This window comes from Adiantum capillus-veneris, chromosome 13 (genome assembly GCF_014529385.1).
Source record: "Adiantum capillus-veneris isolate H3 chromosome 13, ASM1452938v2, whole genome shotgun sequence".
Lineage (NCBI taxonomy): Eukaryota > Viridiplantae > Streptophyta > Polypodiopsida > Polypodiales > Pteridaceae > Adiantum > Adiantum capillus-veneris.
The window spans coordinates 117,022,893-117,048,712 of record NC_140943.1 but is presented as its reverse complement, the minus strand read 5'-3'; positions in this window follow the sequence as shown (position 1 = coordinate 117,048,712).

Below are 25,820 nucleotides of genomic sequence, written 5' to 3'. Positions count from 1 at the left end.
AATGTCTTGATCAACTATCCTTATTTGATGATAGCCACTTTTTAGGTCAATCCTACTGAAGTAGGTCGATCCTTGTAGCTTATCAAATAGGTCTTCTACCCATGGAACGGGAAACCTATTTTTGATAGTGATCCTATTTAGTGCTCTATAGTCGACACACATACGATATGTGCCGTCTTTATTTTGCACTAGTAGCACAGGTGAGCAAAATGGAGATGAGCTTGGCCTAACCATACCCTTCTCAACTAACTCATGCACTTGCCGCATAATCTCCTCTTGTTGAGCTTGAGAAACTCTATAAGGAGGTTTGTTAGGCGGTGAACTTTCTGAAAGAAGTTCAATTGCATGGTCATCATTACCTTGTTTAGGAGGTAGCTCACAAGGGATGTCGTCAATAAAAACATCTTGAAACCCCTTGAGGAAATTGGATAACTCTAATTCCTTTTGGTTTCTTTTATTTTCTTTTGGTAAAGCATTAGGTTCATTTTGAGAGTCTTTAACAAAAATCATGTACACGGAAATAGAGCTCTTTATTGACTTGTTGAAAGCTGGTGTATGTACAATGGGGATGTTGTTACCCATTTCCTTAGCATCTATATACATGTCTTTTTCCCTGAACTTAAAGGAGATTCTCCTTTCAGGAAATTTAACATCGGCAGCCAGGCGGTCAAACCATGGTGCCCCTAGGATTACATCCTCATGCTTGAGAGGAGAGATAAAGAAGTCCTCTTTGTCCACATAGCCTTGGACATGAAGCCTCAATTTCCCGATTAAGGGAGTGACTGAAGCTTCTTGCCCCTTGAAGGCACTGTCTGCGGGTAGTACATCTCCCATCTCATAGTATTGTATTCCTAGCTTGGTGGCCAACTCTATAGATATAAAATTGTGAGTAGAACGAGGGTCAAAGAGAATAAAAGCATCATGTTCTCTTACCTTTCCCCAAGCATGTCATAGAGGAGATCCTTTGTGGTGAGTTTGGTGAGTCTCCTCCTCTTGGATTTCAACCAAGGAAGCTCTAGGAGGATCTTGGCAGTTGTTCTTTTGGGGTTAAGCGCGGTACGCATGCCCTTGTTTGCCGCACTTGAAACACCGGTTATCCTTACGATAACGCTCAAGCTCTTCAGAAGAGAGTTTATTCTTACCTTTGTAAACTCCCTTCTCTTTAGCTTTGTTGGAGTTGCCCTTAGGAGACTTTTGGACATTTTCCTTCCCCTTAGGCTCATTGGAACCCTTGTTTTCCAGGGGCTTATTATTTCTTTTAGCCCCCGTTTGGAAATTGATTCGAGAGGCCACCATAGTGTGGTGTATTACCGCCGATATGGTACGTGGCCTTTGGGAGTTGACATACTCCGCCATTTCTTCGGTTAAGCCCACACAAAACTGTTGCTTTTGCTCTCCAAAATCCAACTTTTTGAAGACAGTGGCTTTGACTTGTAAGTCCCAAAACTTGTCTACATATTTGTGGATGGATTCATTGGGAGAGAGATTTAAGCTTCGCCATTCGGTGAGTACTTTGTCTTTGGCATCGGTGGCCAAAAACTGCTTCATAATGGAAGTCTTAAAGCTTTCCATGTTCGAGGAGCTTCGCCGTTGGCTCGTAGGCTAGACCACCATTGTCTAGCGGACTTTTGAAAGTGCATAGCTACATGGCGTAGCTTAGAGGACTCCGTGAAGCCCTCATCTCCAAACGCCGCATCGAATTGTTAGATAAAGGCCAAGACTTTGTCTGTAGCACCAAAGGTACCATCATAGGTAAGGAAAGAGATGCTCTTCACTCCCTCTTTGAATTTCTTCAACTTGGACGACCTCTTCAATGCGGCATAGGATTTCCTATGACCTCTTCTTTTTGATGGTTCAAAGGTTGCACCATCACCTTCTTCAGAAGGTGAAGAATTTGAAGAAGGTGGAGAAGGGGGTGACCTCTTTCTCGCCTTTTTCTTGTCTTGATCTTTGTTGTCTTCACCATAGCTTTCATAAGAGGAAGAAGATGAAGAAGATGGAGAAGAGGGTGTCCTCTTTCTTGCCTTTTTCTTCTCTTGCTTTTTATCATCCCTCTTTGAATTATGGTGTGGAGAAGAGTGTGATGGTCTTCTCCGCTTTGGTGGTGATGGAGAGCGTTTAGCCCGCCCTCTTCATGGAGCCATCTCCGCCGAGGTGGCGGAAGACTCGCTTCTTTCTCGTTCCTTCAGTGGAGGCTCTAGAGTTCTCCTTTGGGAAGGAGATGCATCATCAAGAAGTAAATTCTTGAGCCCTTCATATGGATTCTCTTCTTCTTCCCGAATCGAAGAGACCTCTTTTGGTAGTCTCACAAGGAGGCTTTCTAGGTGTTCTCTCGTCATGGTGATGAGCTTGGAGAATCCCATGAGCACGGAGCTACCGTTGCACTTCACTTTGGAGAGATGGATTGCCCATGGCTTGTTGAAGCCTAGAAACAAGATAGTTAACAAGCATTGAAGCATCATTAGTAGCTTTCTCATGAGCAAAATCAAAGTTATCAACATTAATTTCACTCTCTTTACTATTTTTAGCCATTCTAACAACTTTTAGGTGTACTTTGTCACTTCAAGCCCTAGTTGCTACTCCTCTTTACCCCTTTAGAAAAAGCACTCAAGCTACTGTACCCGCGGCTCGAATACCATTAATTGCAAGGAATAGAAGAGAGGGTCTTTCGACACCAAAACAGCACCGGCTCCTATCAAGCTTCTAATAGCTCAATAGTGGTTAAGCCATAGGAAAGCCCCGTAGGACTCCACTATTAAGACCATAGCTCTCGACGGTGATGCCCCGTTAACTTCACAAAGGCAGGCGCACTGCAAGGCTGAAAAATCCCTATTCTACTTACTCACAGGCAATTAATAATACCAACCATTTGTAGCTAGCTTCAGGACCTCCCTTCTTGAGCAAGAAAAGAGAAACCTTGTGCTCTGATACCAATGTAACCTTTAATGGCCTAAAAACTTATGTGTAGCAAAAATTAGCATGAACATAGTGGGCATTTCATTAGAATAGATTCCTAATGAGAATTACAAGAGTGCTTGGGTGGAGAGAGCAACAAAAATCATATCACCTAGTTAGATAGCATCGACAATACTTTCAAAAGAGAGAGAAATTAAGCTAATGACAACAGTTGAGGATCGGATTTGCATGGAGCCGGTCCCCCCTCGAAAAGGCTTTGTATTATGGTTTCTCCCATCAAGAGAGACATTGTACAATACAATTCTTTGTGTTCCTTCAAGACTAGCTAGTGCAATGAAGATGAAAGCTTCATTCACTAAGCAAAACACTTAACAAACACAACTTTAACTATCCCCGTTCTCAGACCCAAGACCTCACACACCTTCGAAGATGGTGAGAGCTAGCAGGGTATGAGAGTAGATTGAGAGGAAGAAGGAGTATCTTACGAGAAAGATGTACATCTCCTCACATAATCACTCATATTAGCATAGCTTAGCTTAGTAATTAGCTTGGTAGAGGAGATGAGCATGCATTGAAGCTTGGCTCTTGGTTGGATTTGCATCCACATGCCAAGAGAGTGTTGATGTAGGCTTCTATCTCACAATCTTGGAGTAGGTGATGAGCTCTCCATTAAAGCTTGGGAAGAGATAGTCTTCTTTGCTTCACACATAGCCTGTGTGTGAGTGTGTGTGTGATAATGCCTTGCAAAAATCAGCCCCCTCTCTCCCTTGGGCGAGCCCCCTTGCTAATTTCTCTTCCTGCAGCCTCATTGGATCTCCCCAAGTCAAGCCAATCACAATTAAGCAGCATAAGTGATAGCCTTCTGACATGTGTCCCCCTTTCCCCTTTTGTGAGAGCTTTAGGTAATTAAATAATTAAACTAAACTCTCATTGGACCCCTTTGCCTCCTGGACAATAGGAATCAGGCAAGCCATGGGGCTCCTGAATGCTCATTGGACCCCTTGGGAGACTGCCCAATAGTCTTCTAGGAGACTTAATTCTCATTGGTTTCTTTTATTAAATGTTTTTAAATTAATTAAACTAGATTTACTCTAGCTTAATTCTCATTGGTCCACTTCAAGGGTCATCCAATAGGAATTGGGCACACCTTGTGGGCATCTGGGCTAGGGAGCTGACATGTGTCCCTAATTCCCTTTGTGTAAAGGGGCTTGTGTGTGTGTGTGTGGCTTTCTCTCTCATCCCCTAGAAGAAGGGCTCGCCCCCTCCCATGTAGGGATGTGCAAAGACTTTTAGGGCACACACAAAGCATCCAATTTTCCCTAGGATTGACCTTTGGACACTACCTTTGAACTTTGAATTTTGGAAGTCTTAATGGGCTGAACCTTAGGGTCTTTTTAGCCCATTGTTGCACATGGCTCTTTTGCAGATGGCCCCCCCTTTGGATCCCTATTTTCCCTCCTTTCGATCCCTACTGTGGCCAGTCTGCTAGCTTAACCAATATTCTAGCTTTTTCTCCCCTGGCACTTTCCCACATTAAATGATCAGTTTAATATGAGAAAATCATTTAGGAGAATTAGATATTGATTATTATGACAGGAATTCTGTCACTTGTGCCAACAATGCCTCTTATCTAGTTCAGGGAGTTGGAAAGATTGTGCTTACTACTGCAAATGGTAGTTCCTTCACACTTGTTGATGCACTTTATGTACCTGGGATCAAGAAGAATCTCTTGTCTGTATCCGCACTTGCTAGACTTGGACTTGTAGTCAAATTTGTGGATGACAGATGTACAATTCATGATCTCAGTTTTCGTGATGAAATTGTTGCATCTGGCCTTTTGTGTCGTGTGCTGTATAAGCTCACTTTGTATGATAAGTGTGGACAAAATTTTGCAAATGCTGTTGCAGATTCAAGGGCTATTTCAGATGCAAAACTTTGGCATACATGTTTTGGTCATCTAAATTTTGCCAGTTTGCTGCGTTTGCAGAAATATGATATGGTTGCTTCTTTGCCGCCTCTTGAAGCATGTGTCAAACATGTTTGTGAAGGCTGTATTTTGGGTAAGATGCAGCGTTCTAAGTTTCCAAAGGATGGTTCAGTTCGGGCCACATGCAGGTTGCAGGTTGTGGCTTGTGCATAGTGATGTTTGTGGGCCCATGCAAACTCCGTCCTTGGGCAATTACCTGTACTTCGTGACTTTCATTGATGATTACTCCACGCATGCATGGGTATTTCTGCTTAAAGAAAATTCCGAAGTTTTTATGTGCTTCAAACAATTTCTGGCTATGGTGGCTGAAAATGTCTCGAAATGTACTATGGGCACCCTCCGTTCCGATCGAGGGGGGGAGTATATGTCTCATGAATTTGATGCATTTTTGGCTAGTCGTGGGATAAAACACCAATGTACAGTGCCTTATACACCTCAGCAAAATGGTGTTGCTGAGAGGAAAAACAGGTCACTGACAGAAATGGCACGATGTATGGTCAATAGTCAAGCTTTGCCGCATTTTTTTTGGCTTGAGGCCATCATGTGTGCCACTTATGTACTTAACAGGTGTCCTATGAAAGTTTTGCAGTCTATTACTCCATCTGAAGCATGGCATGATAGAAAGCCTTCTATTGAGCGCATGCGTGTTTTTGGTTGTTTGGCATATGCTTTGGTGCCACAAGTGCAGCGCAAAAGATTGGATGATAAGGTTGTCAAATGTATTTTTGTTGGTTATAGTGTTGAAAGCAAAGGTTACAGGTTGTATCATCCGCAAACAAAACGTATTCTGGTTTCACGGGATGTAGTGTTTTGTGGAAGATTCTGTTCAGCCCTTGTTGTCATGTACTAGAGACAGTAATGTAAGCTCACAGGAAATTTATGACACTTTGTTGCCTCTTTTCAGTGGTGGAAATACGAATGTAATTTCCAATGAGGAAAATGTACAGCCTATGGGGGTTTCTGAAAATGTTACAGATCAGCCTATTACTGATGCAGATGTACATGATGTACTTGATGAGGAAAGGGCTGAAAATGAGCAGGCTAGAGGTATGCCAAAATGGCTGGTCCACACTTTGCGTGACAGTAAATTGGATGCACCTTTGTCTAGTCGTACTCGTTCATGCTCTCGCCATGCATCTTATGCATGAGATTGTTATGCTTTGGCTGTGTCTAGTTTACATGATGTTGAGGAGCCTCTGTCTTTTGATGAAGCACAAAATTTAAAAAATTGGATGGCTGCCATTCAATCAGAATATGATGCACTTATAGAAAATGACACATGGACTTTATGTGATTTGCCTCTCGGAAAAAGGGCCATTGGTACGAAGTGGAATTACAAGTTGAAACGCAAGCTAGATGGTGAGATCGATCACCATAAGGCTCGACTTGTTGCAAATGGTTATGGACAACAAAAAGGCATAGATTATGAAGAGATTTTTGCTCCCACTTGTCGTATGACTACTGTGAATTTTCTATGTGCATTGGCACCTCATTTTGGTTGGGATGTATATCAATCAGACATTGTTACTGCTTTGTTGAATGGTGACATATTTGAGAAAGTTTATGTAATGCAGCCTTGCGGTTTTGTCATAAAAGGACAAGAGGACAAAGTGTGCGGATGTAAGAAGGCTTTGTATGGGTTGAAGCAATCTCCTCGTGCTTGGTATGAGAAAGCTGACACTCATTTGGTCAAACGAGGCTTTCGTAACAGTCCAACAGAAAGCACATTCTATGTTAAGCGTGAGGGTGATGTACTTCTCATTATGGTTCTTTATGTTGATGATTTGCTGATCACTGGACCAAATGAGAGACATATTGCTGAATTTAAGGCTGATTTGAATGCTACTTTCAAGATGGAAGATTTGGGGTTGTTGCATCATTACTTGGGTATACAATTTAAGCAGTGTGATGGTGGTATTGCCTTGTGTCAAAAAAGTTACATAGAGACATTGCTATGTAAGTTTGGACTTGAGGATTGCAAACCTATTGCCACTCCCATGGAAACAGGTTTGAAGTTGAGTTTACATGATGCTGGCGATCCAGCTGATGTCACTCTTTACCAAACTGCTGTTGGTTGCCTCATTTATGTATGCAACACGAGGCCAGATATTCAGTTTGCAGTCTCACAAGTCAGCAGATTCATGCATAGCATTGGCAGGCTGTCAAGAGTATTTTTTGCTACCTTAGGGACACTTAACATCTTGGCTTGTTTTATCCCAAGGAGGGATCGTTGCCGCCAAACTTACATGCTTTTTCGGACTCAGATTGGGCTGGTTGTTTTGACACAAGAGTGTCCACAAGTGGTTTTTGCTTCATGCTTGGTAGTTATTGTATATCATGGTTGAGCAAGAAGCAACCTACTATGGCCACTTCGAGTTGTGAGGCTGAGTACAGGGCAGTCTTCACAGCTATGGTTGAGTGTGTATGGCCCAGACGCCTTATGGCTGATTTGGGTGTTGGACATGACACTGCCAACACTATCTACACTGACAGTCAAAGCGCATTGGCAGCTGCGAGGAACCTAGTTTTTCATGCTCGCACAAAGCACATTGAGGTGAATTACCACTATGTCAGGGAGAGGCTCTCAACAGGAGAGATCAACTTGGCTTATGTGCCAACACAGGACAACCTTGCAGATCTTTTCACAAAGGCATTGTCTCGTGAGAATCTTGAAGCTTTCCGCAAAGATTTGGGCTTAATCCCCTTTGTGGACTGATCATGTCTTCAGGGCATGGAACTTCCCTTTACTCATGTGCCAGCTCTCGTTCACCGCATCACTCCAGGGGGGATTTGTTACCATATACATGTGGTAGTGATGTGTGTGAACACACTAGGACCGTCGAGGCATTTTTTTTCTCTTTAGGAGGTTTTTTCCCCCATGCATTGTATATACGTCCATCATTCTAGGGATTTCAATCTTTCCATTGCATACCAAGTAACACTCTCTACTGTGTGCCTTGAGCTTCCTTGTCTTCTCCAAGATGTGTACGTTTCTCTGCAACCCTAATTCCAACAAAGCCAGATGCCAAAAGTGATCAGAGGCCTACAACACCATCAAAGACTCCTATCAACAGGCCTACTCGGAGAATCAAACGGATAATGGAGTCTTCACAGTCAAAGAAGGACAACCCAACCAATGCGAATGCAAATTCAAAGATGATAAAACAGGTATGCCAAAATAAACCTTCAATGCCAACTTGGTCCTTCACTAATCCTCTTTTGATGATTCAAGCTTACTTTAACCTGAAGAAATGTTTGTAGTAAGCACAAGAATGTGAAAATTCAAGTCGCCAGGGTGCAAAAAACACTCTTTGGCATAGTCAGACTCGGGCTACTGAGCCATAAAATGAGCAAAGCATTAGTCCCAAAGCTTCAATTCATATTAAACTCTATGCTAAGAGTCGTAGTTTTTAGGCTTAAGCTCAAGCTGGAAGAGTTGAGCATATCTAAAGTCATGTCGCTCATGCTGGATGAGATGGGCATAAGAGTCGAAGTCTATTAACTTACAATTGGTGGAGTATCGTAGAGTCCAACACTCACGCACAGTGCACAGTAAGATGAGGGCACATATCCTGGACAACAAAAACCATTCTTAAAGGGGTGCCAGCTTGCAAAGCCATGTCATATGCTTTTATAGCTACACCATCTTTCTAAATTACCCCTCAAAATAATTTTGGCACATCATATTGTTTTCCATGCATTTTTGTGTATGCATAAATAGGATGTCCCACCATTGGACATATGCATTAGACACTTTTTTTGCTTCCACCTATGCACCTTGAGTGGACTACAATAGGAAACAAATGTTCCATCATGCTACCCTCTCATATTTTTTGCCTTTTTAATTCCATATCTATCAGCAAATAATCCCTTCAATACTTTATTAATATTTCCCATGCTAATAAGGACTCCAATAATGCACTTATCCCAAAGGCATTTTTTTCCCACTGGGTTTTTTCCCTTTGGTCATCCAAGTATTAGACCCTAATTTAGAACCTCATCATTCTAATTCCCTTGTACATACTTTTCATAAATAAACAGTAGCCTCATCATTATGCTCTTATAATGGACAAATGCAACATCATCTCTCACATTGGACATATTTGGACCAATGAAGATGCTGCAACAAATTGAAAAAAATCAATGACAAATGAAGACAATCAGCCCATCAACAACCAATCAAAACCTTCCCTTGCCTCCACGGACACCTTTCAACAGTGCCCAAGGACGGGCACTAAAATAGGAAGGGGGGAATGTTAACTGAGTCAACGTCAGTTAGCAGAAGCTGCTAAAGATCGAAGATGCACGAATGCACATCGAAGATGAATATGAAGAAGCAGTGAATATTGAAGTTACACACTTTTCACATTTTTCAAAAAATGGCCATGTATTGTAATTTCCCGAATTATTTATCCATTGTGATAATTGTAACGTGTTACAGGCTCAATAAGAGTTCCAAGGTATAAAGCATAGGTCAGTTAGTGTACCTAGGTTGCAAATACAATAAGTGTGGAGCCTTAAAGGTCTAGGGCGTTGGACATTACACATTTTAGACCTTGGCTAAGGTATAAAAGCCAACTTTGTAAAGATTTTATTAAGTTTTTGGATAAGAAATACACAGCGTGAGCTAACGGTGCTCACTTCTCTCCTTCTCGTGCTTCCTACTCCCTCTCCGGTTGTCACATTGCGATTGCATTTGTTGCATTGCAACCACAGGTAAGAGCTCTACGCATTGACGTAATCTATTCACAGTATTTCGTAGCTTTTGGCGTCATCGACCCGCGGCCTAATTTCATCATAACTAGGAATTTACACTTTTAAAATGAAAAATAAGCATAGGCGGGGTATTGCGGCATCATTGCTAAGCATCTAGATGCATTCTAGGTTGAAAATGACTAGGTCAAAAATCCACTGCTGTTAATAATCATGATTTTGGATATTGACCTAAAGTGGGCTTTGAGGCCATAGGCATGTGTGTTTAGGTCTTATAAACTTTTCCTAGAAGTTTTGTTACATCTGGATGCCATTTGATGTTGTAACGGATGTGATTTGCTTGTCGATGAGCGATTGGCTTTTGGTGATTTCCGTCACTTGAGTGTAGCTTGAGTTAGATGCGAGTTGTTAGTTGTTTTCCAAGAGATTGACAACCTCTTGTAGCCTCTATGCACTAGTCGAGTCAGCTCTGTCCCATGGTTTGACAAATTAATCGTGGTTCTCTTGATCTTTAGCCACTTCGTTGTTTTGATCCCCTGATTTCTTTTCTTCATGTACTACATGCATAGGTTCTTTGCAAAACTCATTCTATGTATTCCGAACTGCATGTGTAGATTCTTTGAAAAATTCACCCTGCATATCTTGAAGCTGTAAAGCCTCACCCTCAATGACTTCTACTTCATGCACAACATATGCAAAACCAAACTTTGCATACACAGCTTCAACTATGTCTTCATCATTAGCCTGTAAAAAAGTAGCATCCTACACAATAAACTCATCAATCATAGCTTCTAACTTTGATCGTACTTTTCCTTAGATATCTGCATAGTTTGGTAGACTTGGACTCTATTCTTGGTAGCTTTCATACTGCTCATAACTTACCTGTACAATAGCTTCTTTAAAATACTCCCACTTGACGTTGCAGGCTCTAGTAACCTCTTGAATCTGCTCCTTCACATCTGAACTCACTAACTGCTCAAAATATTTGATCATCAATTCTTCTGGTATCCCTCTTACCTTGGTCTCCAACTCATAGCACTCTAGGTAGCCCTCTTGATCGTATCCATCAAAGAGTCGTCTCTCGTAGTATACTGCATCAAAAGCTTCATCCATTTGATTTTTCTTCTTTGCGGTCTCCATTTCAAGCAGAGATCCTTGAACCAATTGAAGCATCTTCGAAAAATCTGGAATTGTAGATTTATCATCAAAATCGTTTGCACTTAATTCTGAAATCATCTTCATCATCTGCTCTAAATTATCCATCTTTACCTCCCACCCTGGCTCGTTTGGTGTCGGGTTCACCAAAGATGTCTGGGGATATGTGTTCGCTACGTGAGTCGGGCAGGAGTCGGCGGGCATCTGGCTGTGGGAGGTGTGAAAGAGAGAGAACAAGAGACACTGATCTCTGGCAAATCGCAATCATCAATTAATTGAATATTATTTTGAGTACAATATAGTCCTTAGCCAAGACGGGTTGTTAACAGTGCCCTCACTTGGATCATCTGCTAACTAGGAGTTTAAGCTCCCGCTTTACAATATTAACTAGGTCATTAATGACACTGAGCTTAACAGAATGATTAATAAAAAATTAGCTGATGACAATGAAGTAACTTCTATAAACTTTATCTCAACTCATTGTCTCAATCTTCAGGCTTCAGAAATGATATGCAGATTCCTACTATGTTTGCATGCACTGCTTCAACTCCCAAAGTTCGATCCCCTTTCAACTCGAATCCCTTTGCTTCTGCTTCCTTGTCTTTGCATTCTTATGTAGGCTCAAAGCTTATGCTTGCTTCTTGGTTCTAATCTATGTAGGCTACAAAACTATGCAGATTCTTATCAAGCTTTGGATGTCCCGAGCCCTCTCTTCCCCGAGCTTATTTTCCTGCTTTGGCTCCTTGGTTCCCAAGCTCTAACAGACCTCTTGCTCTCTCAAGCTTTGACCATGGTTCAGCTCTCCAAGCTTCGACCATCTTCCTTCCTTAAGCTCCCCTTGAGCTCTCCTTCCCTCTGCTTCCCAATCACCTTGGTTGCTTTCCTTGTTTTTTCTTGCCTCATGGATGAGAGCGAGAGAGAGGGAGAGAGAAGCATTGCCAGTCAAGGATGAGCCGAGGGCTTCTTCCCCTTCCCCTCTGGCTTTCCCCTCATTACCTCCTCGTTTTTTCCCTTCGTTGATAGCCCTCTTCTTCTTATTATGCCCTACTCGCTTCCCTAATAAAATACTAAATCCGTTTTTTGCGTCACGGTGTCGTGAGACTGACGTTGCGTGGGAGCGATGTTGATGACATGGCAAGCGGATTTGACCAGCACCATTTGTAGAGGGATTAGGGTCGAATATCATGGTGTCGCCATGCTGAGAAACTCTCGTCTCTCCATTGCGCTCATTAGATAAACGCGGCATCCTGCGCTTCTCTCTTCCTCCCTCACATTGCCTGCTCGTCACCCTGGCCTTCACGCCATGCTCTTCCTTTTTTCCTTGGTTCACACTCCATAAAAACCCTTTTTTTTTAAGTTTGTTGGGCAGCCTTCCATTGTGGGTGGGCGGCCTCCCTTTGGTTGCCTTTTGGGTGGCCATAGGTTGAGTTCATTGGGCTTCTTTCTTTATTTATAATCATCTCATTGGTGCTCCCTCCGGATAACACAGAGAACTAAACTGCTACAACAATGTGAATGTGGCCTTAGTTGTGGCCCTTGGCCAATATTTGATGGGCACCACATTTGGTATACATGGGTCGATTGGGCGGCCAAAATCATTTGGCTTCTTCCTCCAATAGTCCTAAACTAGCAATATCATTGTGAATTTTTCTACCATTTTCCCCGACACAGCCTTCAAGATGTCAGTATAGGTGATTGCATTTTGAGAGAGAACCTCGACTTCGTATTTGCTTAAGCCATAGTCGTGTTGGGCTTTTCCTACCATTAGCAATCTCCAATAACTAATATTATTGTCAGGCACAACATATCAGCCAGCGCATTCTTGCATGATATTCCAAAACTTGGTCAAAGTCAAAAATTCCCAAATGGCACACCGATCGAGCGGAGTGGACTGGTACGGAATCGACCCTCGGTGAATCTTTATCGGCCAATATCTTGGCGACCGAGACTCCGATCAATGATTTGAAAAGACCGATGCTCTCCAAAAATTGAGCACTTCAGCCCGATGCATTCATTTCAATTATGTCACCTCAGCTGCAGTTTCCCAATCCGGTACGGATCTGCGATCGACTTGAACTTCAAACTGTCATAACTTCCTCACCGTATCTCCAATCGACGAGCCGTAAAGACAGTCCGGTAGAGCACTTCAAGCACTACAGTTCTAGGTCATAATATCCCATCCATGCTCACTTCAAGTATATTCATTTTTGGCATCATTAAGGTATCTATTGGTCCTTTAAAGCCACATCTGGCATACATTTATAATTAAACTTGGCATGTTAACAAGCCATGATCGTTGCTCACTAAATTTGTAGGCTTCAAAGAAGCTTAGCTTGCATTCCTCTGCTCTTTTTCTCTTCATGGAAACGGAGCTGCACGACACCGTAGGATTCTTGCCCGTTGTGTGCCTTAATCGAGCCTTGGGAAACTTAAGCAAGACCCAATCATTTTTTTAAAAGCCTAGATCTCTTATGTGCTTAATCACCAACAGCCTTTTTCCTTTGCTAGGAGATGGATATAGCATCCTTAATCTTTTAAAAGGATCCTTGCAGGTCTCAGCTACATTCATCTGCAACAAAGATCTTCCCATGTACCTTGAGTAGCAGGGGACTTTTTTATCTTCCCTCCAACACCTCAAAAGGTGCTTTTCCTATGGAAGCATGTACAGTGTTATTGTAAGCATACTCAACTAAAGGTAAGGACTTCTCCCATTGGGACTTTTGATCTAATTCTGTGACCTAAGCTTTTAGTAGATCAAGAATTTTTAGGTTAGCTATTTCACTTTGACCGTCCATTTGTGGCGGGTGATAGTCCAAAGAGAAGTTTAGCCTTGTACCTAGATTCTCAAAGAGACCCTTACAAAAATTACTGGTCATTCTAGGATCTCTATCGGTCACTATGGACATTGGCAAGCCGTGGTACTTGAAGCTTTGTGATATAAAGAGGGTTTCCATTTGATGGGCTTGAGAGTCTTTTTGACAAGTATGAAATGTGCTTGTTTGCTAAACCTGTCCATGATCGTCCATATTCTTGCATTCCCATGGATAGACTTGGGAAATCCAAAGACAAAATCCATGGATATTCTCTCCCATGGTGAATCATGGATTGGCAAAGGTTGAATCAATCCAAGTTGCTTCCCTCTATCAAACTTCGTCTTTTGGCACACACATTTTGAAACATGCTCTTGTATGTTTGCTTTCATGGCAGGCCAATAGAAGTATGTTTCTATCCTTTTAGGGTAGATTGAATCCCTCTATGCCCTGCATAAAGAGAATCATGACATTCATACATTACTTTCTCACGTAGTGAGTTAGTAACACATAGCCTATTGCCATACAGAAGATAACCATCTTGTAGGGTAAATGGTTCTTCCTTCTTTACTATTGCAAGGGATGAAATCACATCTTTAAAATTGAGATTGATAGTGTACTCATCTATCATAGAAGATATATCATTGTGAGTTGCTATGGATACCGCATTCACTCTCCGTCATCTTGAGAGTGCATCGGCTGCTTGATTAGGCCTGCTAGAAATGTGAGCAATGTGAAAATGGAATTGCAAAAGGAAATTTTCCCACCTCATTTGTTTATTGGAGAGCTTGGTCTGCATCATGAAGTACTTAAGGCTTTGGTGACCCGTTCGCAGAATGAAAGAAGTCCCTAATAAATACTGCTTCCACGAGTCTAGAGCATGTAGAACTGTTAAGAGTTCCTTCTCATATATACCTAGAGCTTGTTCAACAAGGTTGAGCCTTCGAATTTCATAGGCTATGGCATGCCCTTCTTGGAGCAAAGTAGCTCCAAGGGAATCACTACAGGCATCACATTGGACCTCAAATGGCTTTAAGAGATCCGGCAGTGTAGGCACAGTTTGAGAGATAAGCTTCTCTTTAAGCTTTTTGAAAGCATTTTTCTCCTTTGTGGACCATATATACCTAGCGTTTTTCTTTGTTAGGTCATATAATGGTCCCGCTATTTGTGAGAACTTTTCTTTGAAGCATCTATAGTATGCACACATACTTATAAAGCTTCTTAGTTCATGCAGATTCCTTGGATTAGGCCATCGTTTTATTACCTCTAACTTTGATGGATCCATTTGGATGCCATCTTGAGAGACAATGTGACCTAAATATTGAATCTCTTGTAAGAAAATTTCAATTTTCTTTCGATTAATATAAAGTTTATTCTCTCGTAAAATTTGAACTATCACCTGGAGGTGTTGCTTGTGTTCGTCTAATGAATTAGAGTAGATGATTATATCATCAAAGAATACTCCAGTAAAGCTTTGGTGAGGCCCTAATAGCTTCTCCATCATGCGGTTAAATGTGGTTGGTGCATTGGTCAAGCCAAAAGGCATAACAATGTACTCGTATAGACCAAATGTAGTGCAAAATGAGGTCTTTACAATGTCTTGATCATCTATCCTTATTTGATGGTAGCCACTTTTTAGGTCAATCCTATTGAAGTAGTTCAACCCCTGTAGCTTATCAAATAGGTCTTCTACCCATGGAATGGGAAACCTATTCTTGATAGTGCTCTATAGTCGACACACATACCATATGTGCCATCTTTCTTTGTACTAATAACACTGGTGAACAAAATGGAGATGAGCTAGGCCTAACCATGCCTTTTTCAACCAACTCATGCACTTGCCGCATAATCTCCTCTTGTTGAGCTTGAAAAACTTGATAAGGAGGTTTATTAGGCGGTGAGCTTCCTGGAAGAAGTTCAATTGCATGGTCGTCATCCCCTCGTTTGGGAGGTAGTGCAGAAGGGATGTCGTCAATAAAAACATCTTGGAATCCCTTAAGAAAATTGGATAATTCTAATTCCTTTTGATTGTTTATATCTTCTTTTGCTAAAACATTAGGTTCATTTTGAGAATCTTTAACAAAAATCATGTAAATGGAAATAGAGCTCTTTATTGACTTATTGAAATTTGCTTATGTACAATTGGTATGGTGCTACCCAACTCCTTAGCATCTATGTACATATCTTTTTCCTTTTACCTAAAATAGATTTGTCTTTCAGAGAATTTAACATTGGCAGCCATGCAATCAAACCATGGTGCCCCTAGGATTACATCCTCATGTTTGAGAGGAGAGATGAAAAATCCTCCTTGTCCACACTGCTTTGGACATGGAGCAACACTTTCCCGATTAAGGGAGTGACTAAGGCTTCTTTTCCCTTGAAAGCACCACCGGCAGGTAGGACATCTCCCATCTCATAGGCTTGGATGCCTAGCTTGGTGGCCAACTCTGTGGATATGAAACTGTGAGTAGAACTAGGGTCAAAGAGAATGAAAGCATCATGTTCTCCTACCTTTCCCCAAGCATGACATAGAGGATATCCTTCAAGATGAGCACCCTCTTCTTGAATTTCGACCAAGGTATCTCTAGGAGGCTCATCACGTGTATTCTTGTGGGGGCAAGCACGATAGGCATGCCCTTGCTCCCCGCACTTGAAACAACGGTTATCTTTTCGATTATTCTCTAGCTCTTCCATTGGGAAGAGGATGGGGTGTAGGAGGACCTCTTTATTTTCCATGAGCTTATGGAGTTGATTAACATTTTGATGAATAGGTATAGGCCATGTGTGCAAGAATGGTGGGTGTGTAAGAGATGTTTAAGAGTGGTAAAAGGATGCACTTTTCCTCCCAAAAAGGAGGTGGATAGTTTTATGATTTTTGGTAACCCATAACTCCCACATATAATCTCCAATTTGAGAGGAGATCATATGTCTACAATCTACATGGCGAGATCTTTCCATAGATATGCTACATGATATGGTTTTACCCACTAGATTTTAAATTCTATGTTGGGGGAAAACTTTGGATTCAAATAAACTAGCCGTTTTGCCTATTTGAATTCAAAAGTTGTCCTTCAATTTCTTTCTTAATACAAAAGGTTTGACTTCCTTAAACTGCAAACAAAGAGTCCCTCTTAGACCTCATTCTCTTCCTAATGCAGGAGAGAGTTTATTTTTGCTTTTATAAACTCCCTTCTCCTTGGCTTTGTTGTTGTTGGAGTTTCCTTTGGGAGACTTTTGGATGTTGTTCTTCCCCTTAGGTTCACTACGGTCCTTGTTTTCCATGGGATTAAGATTTCTCTTAGCCCCTTGTTGGAAGTTGATTCTTGAAGCCACCATGTTATGGTGTAGGACAACAGATATGGTGCAAGTCCTTTGGGAGTTAACATACTCTGTCATATCCTCAGATAAACCCGCACAAAGATGTTGTCTTTTCTCTCCAAAATCCATCTTTTTGTAGACAATGGCTTTGAGATGTAAATTCCAAAACTTGTCTACATATTTGTGAATAGATTCATAGGGAGAGATCTTCAAAATTTTCCATTTGGTGAGTACTTTGTCTTTGGCATCACTAGCCAAAAACTACTTCATGATGGAAGCTCTTAACCGTATGCTCATAGGCTAGACCACCATTTTCAAGCGGACTTTTGAAAATTCATAGCTACATGACGTAGCTTAGAGGACTCCGTGAAGCCCTCATCTCCAAACTCCTCATTGAATTGTTGGATAAAGGCCAAGACTTGTCCGTAGCACCAAAGGCGGCATCGTAGGTAAGGAAAGAGATGTTCTTTCCTCCCTCTTTGAACTTTTTGAGCTTGGACAACCTTTTCTAGGTGGCATAGGATTTCCTATGGCTTCTTCTCCGGTTCAAGAGCTCTACCATCACTTTCTTCATAAGAGGAAGAGGATGAGGAGGATGGAGAAGAGGGTGACCTCTTTCTCGCCTTTTTCTTCCCTTGTTCCTCCTTTTTTGCACCATAACTTTCTTCAGAAGAGGAAGAGGATGAGGAAGATGGATAAGAGGGTGACCTATTTCTCGCCTTTTTCTTCTCTTGTTTTCTCTCTTCTCTCTTTCAATTATGGTGAAGAGGAGTATACGATGGTATTCTCCGTTTAGGGGGTGTTGGAGAGCATTTTGCTCGCTGTCTTCGTGGACCTCTCTTCTTGAGCAAGAAAAGAGAAACCAATAGCTCTGATACCAATGTAACATTTAATGCACTAGTAACTTGTGTGTAGCAAAAAATGATTACATAGTGAGCATTTCATTAAGAACAAGTTCCTAATGACCATAGAGAGAGTACTTAGTTTAAGAAAGCAACATAGCAATTTACACCTAGCTAGTTTTTCATAGACAATACTTGAAAAGAGAGAAAAATAAAACAATTGACAACAATTGAGGACCAGATTTACATGGAGTCGGTCCCCCCTCCCAAAAGGCTTTGTATTATAGCTTCTCTCATCAAAGGAGACTTTTGTACAATACAATCTTTGTGTTCCTTGACAAAACGCGTTGGTGAAATGAAGATGGAATCTTCATCAACCAAATTATGCTTGGAAAAACACACCGAGTGGGCCTAGCCTCAGTCCCAAGACCTCACACACCTTCAAAGATGGTGAGAGCTAGCAAGGAATGAGGAAAGTTTGAGAGGAAGAAGATGTATCTTACAAGAAATAAGTATTCTCCTCACATAATCACTCTACTAGCATAGCATAGCTTAGTAATTAGCATGGTAGAGGAGATGAGCATGTCATTGAAGCTTGGCTCTTGGTTGGATTTGCATTCCATAGCCAAGAGTTGTTGGTGTAGGCCTCTACTTCTCAATCCTTGGAGAAGAAGATGGAGTTCTTGCTCAACACATGAGTTGTGTGTGTGTGAAGCAAAGTTGGTGTGTGTAAAATGCCAACCTACTCTATCTTCTTGGTCGACCCCTCTTCCCAAAAACTCTTGTTGGATTCCCATTGGTTCTTGCAAAGCTTAGCCAATAGCAATTAAGAAGCATAGTTGATAGCCTTGTGACAAGTGTCCCCCTTTCCCCTTTTGTGAGAGCTTTAGGTAATTAAAATAGTTTATTTAAACTCTCATTGGACCTTTTAGTCTTCTCGACAATAGGAATCAAGCAAGCCATTGGGTTGTTGAATGCTCATTGGACCCTTGGTAGACTATCCAATAGTCTTCTAGGGGGATTAATTCCTATTGGTTCTTTTATCAAGCATTTTTAAATTGATTAGACTAATTTAATTTTCTAGCCTAATTCTCATTGGTCCACCTCTATGGACATCCAATAGGATTTGAGGGGAGATTGGAGTCAATTGAGCTAGGAGCCTACTATGTGTTTATTCCTCCCTTTGGGGAGATCTTGGGAGTGTGTGTGTGTGTGTGTTTTTCTCTCTCTTTTTCTTCCATTAGGGCTTGCCCCCTCCTTCCTAGGGATGTGGGAAGACTTTTAAGTATTCCCATAACCATCCAATTTTCCCCACTTTTGGCCATTGGACAATTTAACTAAATTTAGGAACTTTAGCCTTTGGAGGTCTTAATGGAGCTGAACCTTAGGTCTTTTAAGCTCCATTGGTCCACATTTCTCTTTTGGAAGATTTTCCCCTTTGGATCCCTATTTTCCCTCCTTTGGATACTTGCTGAGATTGGTCTGACAGCCTTACCAATATTCTAGCTTTTACTCCCATGATACCTCACCATATTAAATGATCGATTTAACATGAAAAAATCATCTGAGAGAATTAGATATTAGTTTTTATGACAATTTCCATTTCCTTTGAGTTGGTCAATCATGGGAACTACTATCTTGGCATAATCTTTAATCAATGTAAGATCAAATCCAAAAACTACTAAGAAGATTTGCAACTCTTCTAGGTTCTTAGTTGCATTCCATTGTAAAATGGCTTGGACCTTTTTTGGATCCATCTTGATTTCATCTTTAGACTCCTTTATTTTTCTATGAGAAATTGGAACGCTTTCCTAAGATGTTCTAAATGCTCCTCTAAATTATGACTATAGATGAGGATGTCATCAAGAAAGATATCTATAAATTTTCCTAGATAGGGATGTAAAAAACTATTCATCAACTTCACAAAAGTCTTGGGGGGGTCACTTTATGATTATGTGACTATCACGTGAGTGTATCACAAGGGGTTACTAAATTTATTTTTTTCTCACATTTTCACATATAGAAGGGTACCATAAAATGGAATTGGAAAAAAAATTAATAGATTGAATAGGAAAAGGGTGTAATTTATTTGTATAAAATTCAAAGATAAGGAGTTTTAGAAATAGTCTTTGAATGCATGTGATATACACAAATTATACATACCCCCCAAGGCAAAAGGAGTCTTACCATACATAGAGCGAACTTTACCGAGCGAATGGTAAAACCAAGCCAGAAAAACCACAAAGAATGAACACTCAAAGCAATTGAACACTAGTTTTAGACAATATATCCTCCGCTCTCTCCATGTTTAGGGTGGGAACCCATGGTTGTAACACTTCAGGTGCCTGATAGGTGCATTGTTTTAATTGGATGATTTTTTTTTCAAACTCTACCATATGAGTTGACAATAGGTCACTCTAAATAGACCATTTAGATCTTGCTAGCCCAAGTGTAGGCACACCACTTACTACCACTCCCTCTTCTTGATTTTTTGTGGAGTTGTGATGATAAAAAATTATACACATTCCCTACTACTCTCCTCCATGGCTCAACTACCTAACGCGACCGTCCCATATCTATACAAAGACTCAAAAGGCACTCTATACCACATGAAGACTATTGGAAACTTCTTTAGGTATATCTACCACTGCTATGTACTAGAGCTTTTTGAAAAAATAATCTTTATGATATTATCACTAGCTTAAAACTCAAAATCTAAACTAAATTTCATGAAGAAAATTGGCTTAAAATGGATGCAATTAAAATTACAATCTTTTTCTAAATAATTGGAAAGTAGTTGCATTACATAGTTGTGTACCAACACAAGAGGCTTCCATCTCTCTCTCTCTCTCTCTCTCTCTCTCTCTCTCTCTCTCTCAATGACAAAAATCCATGCATTGTATACAACAATGAGCTACTTGAAGTGGTAGATAGCTTCAAGTACCTTGGCCTTGAGGTTCCATCCAATCATAAATGGAAGGATCGTGCAATGAGTCGCTTGGAAGCCGGAAAGAGGGCAAGCCTTATCATACATTTGAGAACATGTGAAATGCTGGAGAGATCAAGTGTTGGGCTCTCAAAAAGTACCTCTTTGACACATTGGTGACACCAGTGCTTCTTTATGGAGTGGAGGTGTGGGGTGGTAGCATCGGGAAATCTACTTGAAAAGAGTTTGAGCTCGGGGGGTCCACCTCTATGTATGTAAGTGTACCATGAGAGTTCAACCAGAGGGGTTTTTTAATTCAAAAATTTTGGATAAATTTACATAAATATATTCAAATAAGGGGTTTTTTTATTTCACTTTGGAAAAAAACCCATAAGTTCATAAAGAAAGAGGGGTTGTTTTATTAGTTCAAAATTCACAGATATGGGTTTTTTTAATACCCTTTGAACTCACGTGGTATAGGTGGTTTACATATAGTGAACCCCTGAGAGTTTGAGAATGTCCAAAAGCGTTTTCTTACCCACTTTCTCCAAGTCAAGATACAAACACCCTACATGCTCTTACTTCTTGAGTCCGGATCGCTTCCCATTGAGGTCTTGGGCATGCAAAGGGTTGTGGAGTAAATGCTTAAGACACAACATAGCCCTTTGTATCGACTTTCTAGAACCGCATATGAAGCAAGTAAAAAGGTCCAAAAGACATGCAAGAGAAAAATACTAAGTTCGGGGTGGATGCTTGACATCAAGAAATGGTCTAGAAGATGGGATGCATGTCACTTGGTCAAGGATGTGTCAATCGACTCCCAAGTTAATGAGGCCTTCTTGCAATGCCAATGTATCATGGCTTGGGAGAAATCTGGAGGTTCTTACTTCAGCCATTACACTACACACATTGCCCCAAACTACAAATCTCTCTTCTTCTCCGAACGAGGTAACCGAACCCATCCCTACATCCTTGATCTCATCCCATTGAGTGCGATCCGCACTATTGCCTCCATTCATCTTAGCTCCCATTCTCTACGTTGTGAGACAAGACGTTATGGCACTCGCGAGGAGTCTCATCAACTTTGCACCTTAAGCCCTCGTCAAGTGCGAGAGAGTGAGTACCACACACTACTTGAGTGCTAAGCTTTTGACCACATTAGGTCCTCTTTTCCCCATATATTCAGCCATGAGCTCTCCCTACATACCTTCCTCTCCCAACCACAATGTGGACTCTCTATTGCGACACTCATTTCAACCATTTTTTAGCATCGAGAGTCACACCTCCACTCACAGCATGTGACATGTTCATTTGGTCCCATAGGTCATATTTGACCTCCGAGGACGAACTATCTCTCTCTCTCTCTCTCTCTCTCTCTCTCTCTCTCTCTCTCTCTCTCTCTCTCTCTCTCTCTCTCTCTCTCTCTCTCTCTCTTGCTATTTTACTTCAATCACATAGTTTTAGCAAGTATCAAAATTTCTAGGAGTAGGAGAGAGAGAAGAAGAAGAATATTTTAACATCGTAGGAAATTGTACCAAGAGACCTTAAATATCTATCCATCAAGGAGAGTACTCAAGACCTGTTATGCAAGAGGGAAATTGCATAACCAATGTACGCTTGATTGATAGATATGGAAGAAGAACTTGACCATGCTAAAGCACAGGCCATCTACAAAGAGGAGAGAGTGTTATGGTTAGGAGAAAGATCTCGAAGCCACTTTGTGCGTCAACATTTATTTTGAATAAGTGCCAATGCCAAGGAATCGGCACATGTAAAGCTATCAGATTTGCAACACAAAGGACTCACACGAGTGTTGCTACAAAGATTCATATGTCGAGAGAGAGTTATGCCAAACAACAATCAAATGGCACTCTACTTTATACAGCAATGTTATGTTCATGGCATCGTTGGGAGATGCGTGGATTGGTCAGACCGCCCCACGAACTCTGGCGTTGAGCATGGTCGAATTGCAGATAAAGTGGCTACAAGACATGCCAATAATCTAATGCCTCCACGTAAATGTCCCATAGTTCTACTTCCCAAAGAGTCAGAGACACTCATTGTATTGGCAAGCCAAGGGCAAGATTTTGCAAGTCAAGGAGATTTTGTACAGCAAACTCCTTGAGCTTGAGATAGAGATATCAGAGGCCCAAACCAAGCTACAACAGTATGCAGAACTCTACGGTCCATTGTCAAATCAAGCTGGTTCTTTACAGCAAGGGCCTCTAGGCCCATCTCCTAAGGCTAAAAATATTGAGTTTGATGTAGATGAACTACTCAATGAGTTGACTCAATCTTTAGGTTGAGCACTTCTCTCACTTTACCTCTGTCTATTTGGGCGAAGGGCTACAATTTTTTTTAATCATGGCTCGTCATTTATCCCCTCAACTGGCCATTTTTGTATTCTTGATCGGCAAAAATTTTATTGTATTGTATCTAACTATAATTATGACTCTTATTGCAAAAGTAACTTGAGAGAGAGAGAGAGAGAGAGAGGTGAACATGTTGTAGTGTCATAATTTTCACATTCAGAGCGAGAAAAACTTATAGACCTTAAGTCATACATCTTTGTCTCCATCAAACACACCGACCATATCATCTATTTCATCCATATCAGAGCATTCTGAAGCTATCACCCATTCCATATCATTGTCATCGTCTACTTCCGCAGCTATAGCTTCATGGGTTTAAAAAACACCATAGTGCTTTTGTGTTGATCTTGTCGCAATGTTCATCGTCTTGTGAATGAGTCTCATGTTGCAGAAAAGATAAAAAAATCAGCAGCACATTGAGGATGAAGCCGGTTTCGTTTCGTAGTATGCATAAAGTCAAAAGCCGACCAATTCCTCTCATAGCTTCCACTTGATGTTGCAATAGATAGAACCTTGACAACAATGTGTTGCAGCTCCACTTTCTCCCCACCATACTCCTTCCACCATAGAGGCGCACTTGTGTGTACAATGGCATCTATATGCCATGGATCTTGGAACATGCCAGTTCTATTAGCATAATCAACTCACTAATTAAAAGCAGTATTTCCATCCTCTTGTCCTAATAGTTGTAAGCACATTGTTTTGAAGTCACTCATGACTTCTTTATTGGCCAATTGTTGGTGCATTTGAAATTTAGGATCTAATGCAAATGCAACACCATGCAATGGCGTATGCAATTGCACCCATCGCTTGTTGGCAGCTCTGATCATGGAAGCTTTGTCCTTTGCACCAAAGCTAGCATGCTCTCTTACTTTGCGCAATGCCTCTAACATATACCAATAGACTCGATCAAAGACAAAAGAGTCTTTGTAGACTATTCATAAAATATCTACAAATGGTTTGGCCAGAGAGACAATTCTCTTTACATTGCATCAAAAAACTTGTGAGTTCACAAGTTGTACACATCTTGCAGTTGCCTCTTGGTAGCTAGGATACTTGTTCATCCATGCATCCCACCGTCTATCAGCTACTGTTCAATCAATGCAAGCTTCACTTCTTGCAAGGTGGCAAGAACATAATATGCGGTTGCAAACCTTGTCTCACAAGATATCTGCAAAGTTTTGTTGGGTGATTTTAAAAAAAAAAGAGCATACAAAAATTGATTCTCTCTAATAAATTTCACCACATGATTAGCATCTAGCAGTGTTTGCTTTATGAGACAGCCATTTTTCCAGTATCTTTTAATAGAAACTTAAGAGTATGCGTGGCGCATTGATGACTGGCTTCTTCTGGGTACTTTACTTGGATAGCACTTCCTGCAGCCTTGTAATTGGATGCATTATCTGTGACAATTGCAGTCACATTCTTTGGTCCACGTGCCTTTGCTATAGCGTGCTCATATATCCTTGCTAGATAATCATTGGTCTTCTCTTTTAAAGAGGTGTCAATGGCTTCCACAAACATAGACCCTCTAGGATTGATAAGCATCACATTGATGAGTGGATTCTTCTGACAGTTGGTCCATCCATCTAGCGCTATAGTGCAACCATATGTAGAAACAAATTCCACCAATGTGCACTTGAGGATGGCTTCAATATTGTCTTTCACTTTATCTAGATACTTTGTACGCATGTTATTATAATCAGGAAGCACAAACCCCTTTTTGGTCGTGCTCATTAAAGCATCTTGAAATATGGGGTTGCGCATAGCATTGAATAGTATACCACATGCCACAAAATATTGTGTCCATTTCAAGTGAAACTCAAGCAACTTTTTCTTATCTATCGCTTCATACAACGTTTGGCCATTGGATGATGCTTTACTAGCTATTGTTGAGCTAGGATTTGTTGTTGATGATGTCAAAGCACATTCGTGAAAAGGAGTTGATTGGGGAGTTAGAACATTTGCTTTCATAGGCACATGCCATGTCCTCTCATTGACAAATGACATCTCAACATCCATTGCAGCTTGTTAGGCATTCACATTTTTCTTTTTAGCTACAAGAATTTGCTTTGCAATATGAGCATACTTTGGCAATCTAGCATGAATATCTCTTGGGGATGCCCTACACTCGGACACATTACCAGGTACTTTGCACAAGCAATGCTCTATCTATCCACATTATCAATTAGTATCGCGCTGCATTATCAATTAATAATAGACAATAATAGTCTTTGCATTATTCAATAAACTCATGTCAATCAAATTATATTTTAATGCACTAAATAACTTCATCACATCAAACAAAACATTTCAATCACATTGCACTATATCGATTCATCTAAAGTACAAGCTTTGGGTTTTCACGCATTACGATAATCGCTTTTATAATCCGTTGCACTATATTGATTTATCTAAAGTGCAAGCTTAAAGCTTTCACACATTATGATAATCGATAATATTGATCAAATCTTGCAATTGATTCTCATTGAAAATGGGATTAATTGCAATCTTTCACAATTGTCATATCTATCTGAAGTGAAAATATGAAGTTCTCACACTCCACGGTAGATCTTTGAAAGCTTATCTATCTGCATTTGATACACGTGTACGATCACACAGTATGATAGACGTAGCAATCCAAATAAAGATGATATAATTTCAATGTATTTGTACATGAGATTCCTAAATTTTGATTCCAGTGAGAGCATAGTGTGATGGCTCTACACAAGACAAAAAAAATTCTATCTATGTTCACTTTGAGGTGAGAAAGTATCTGCA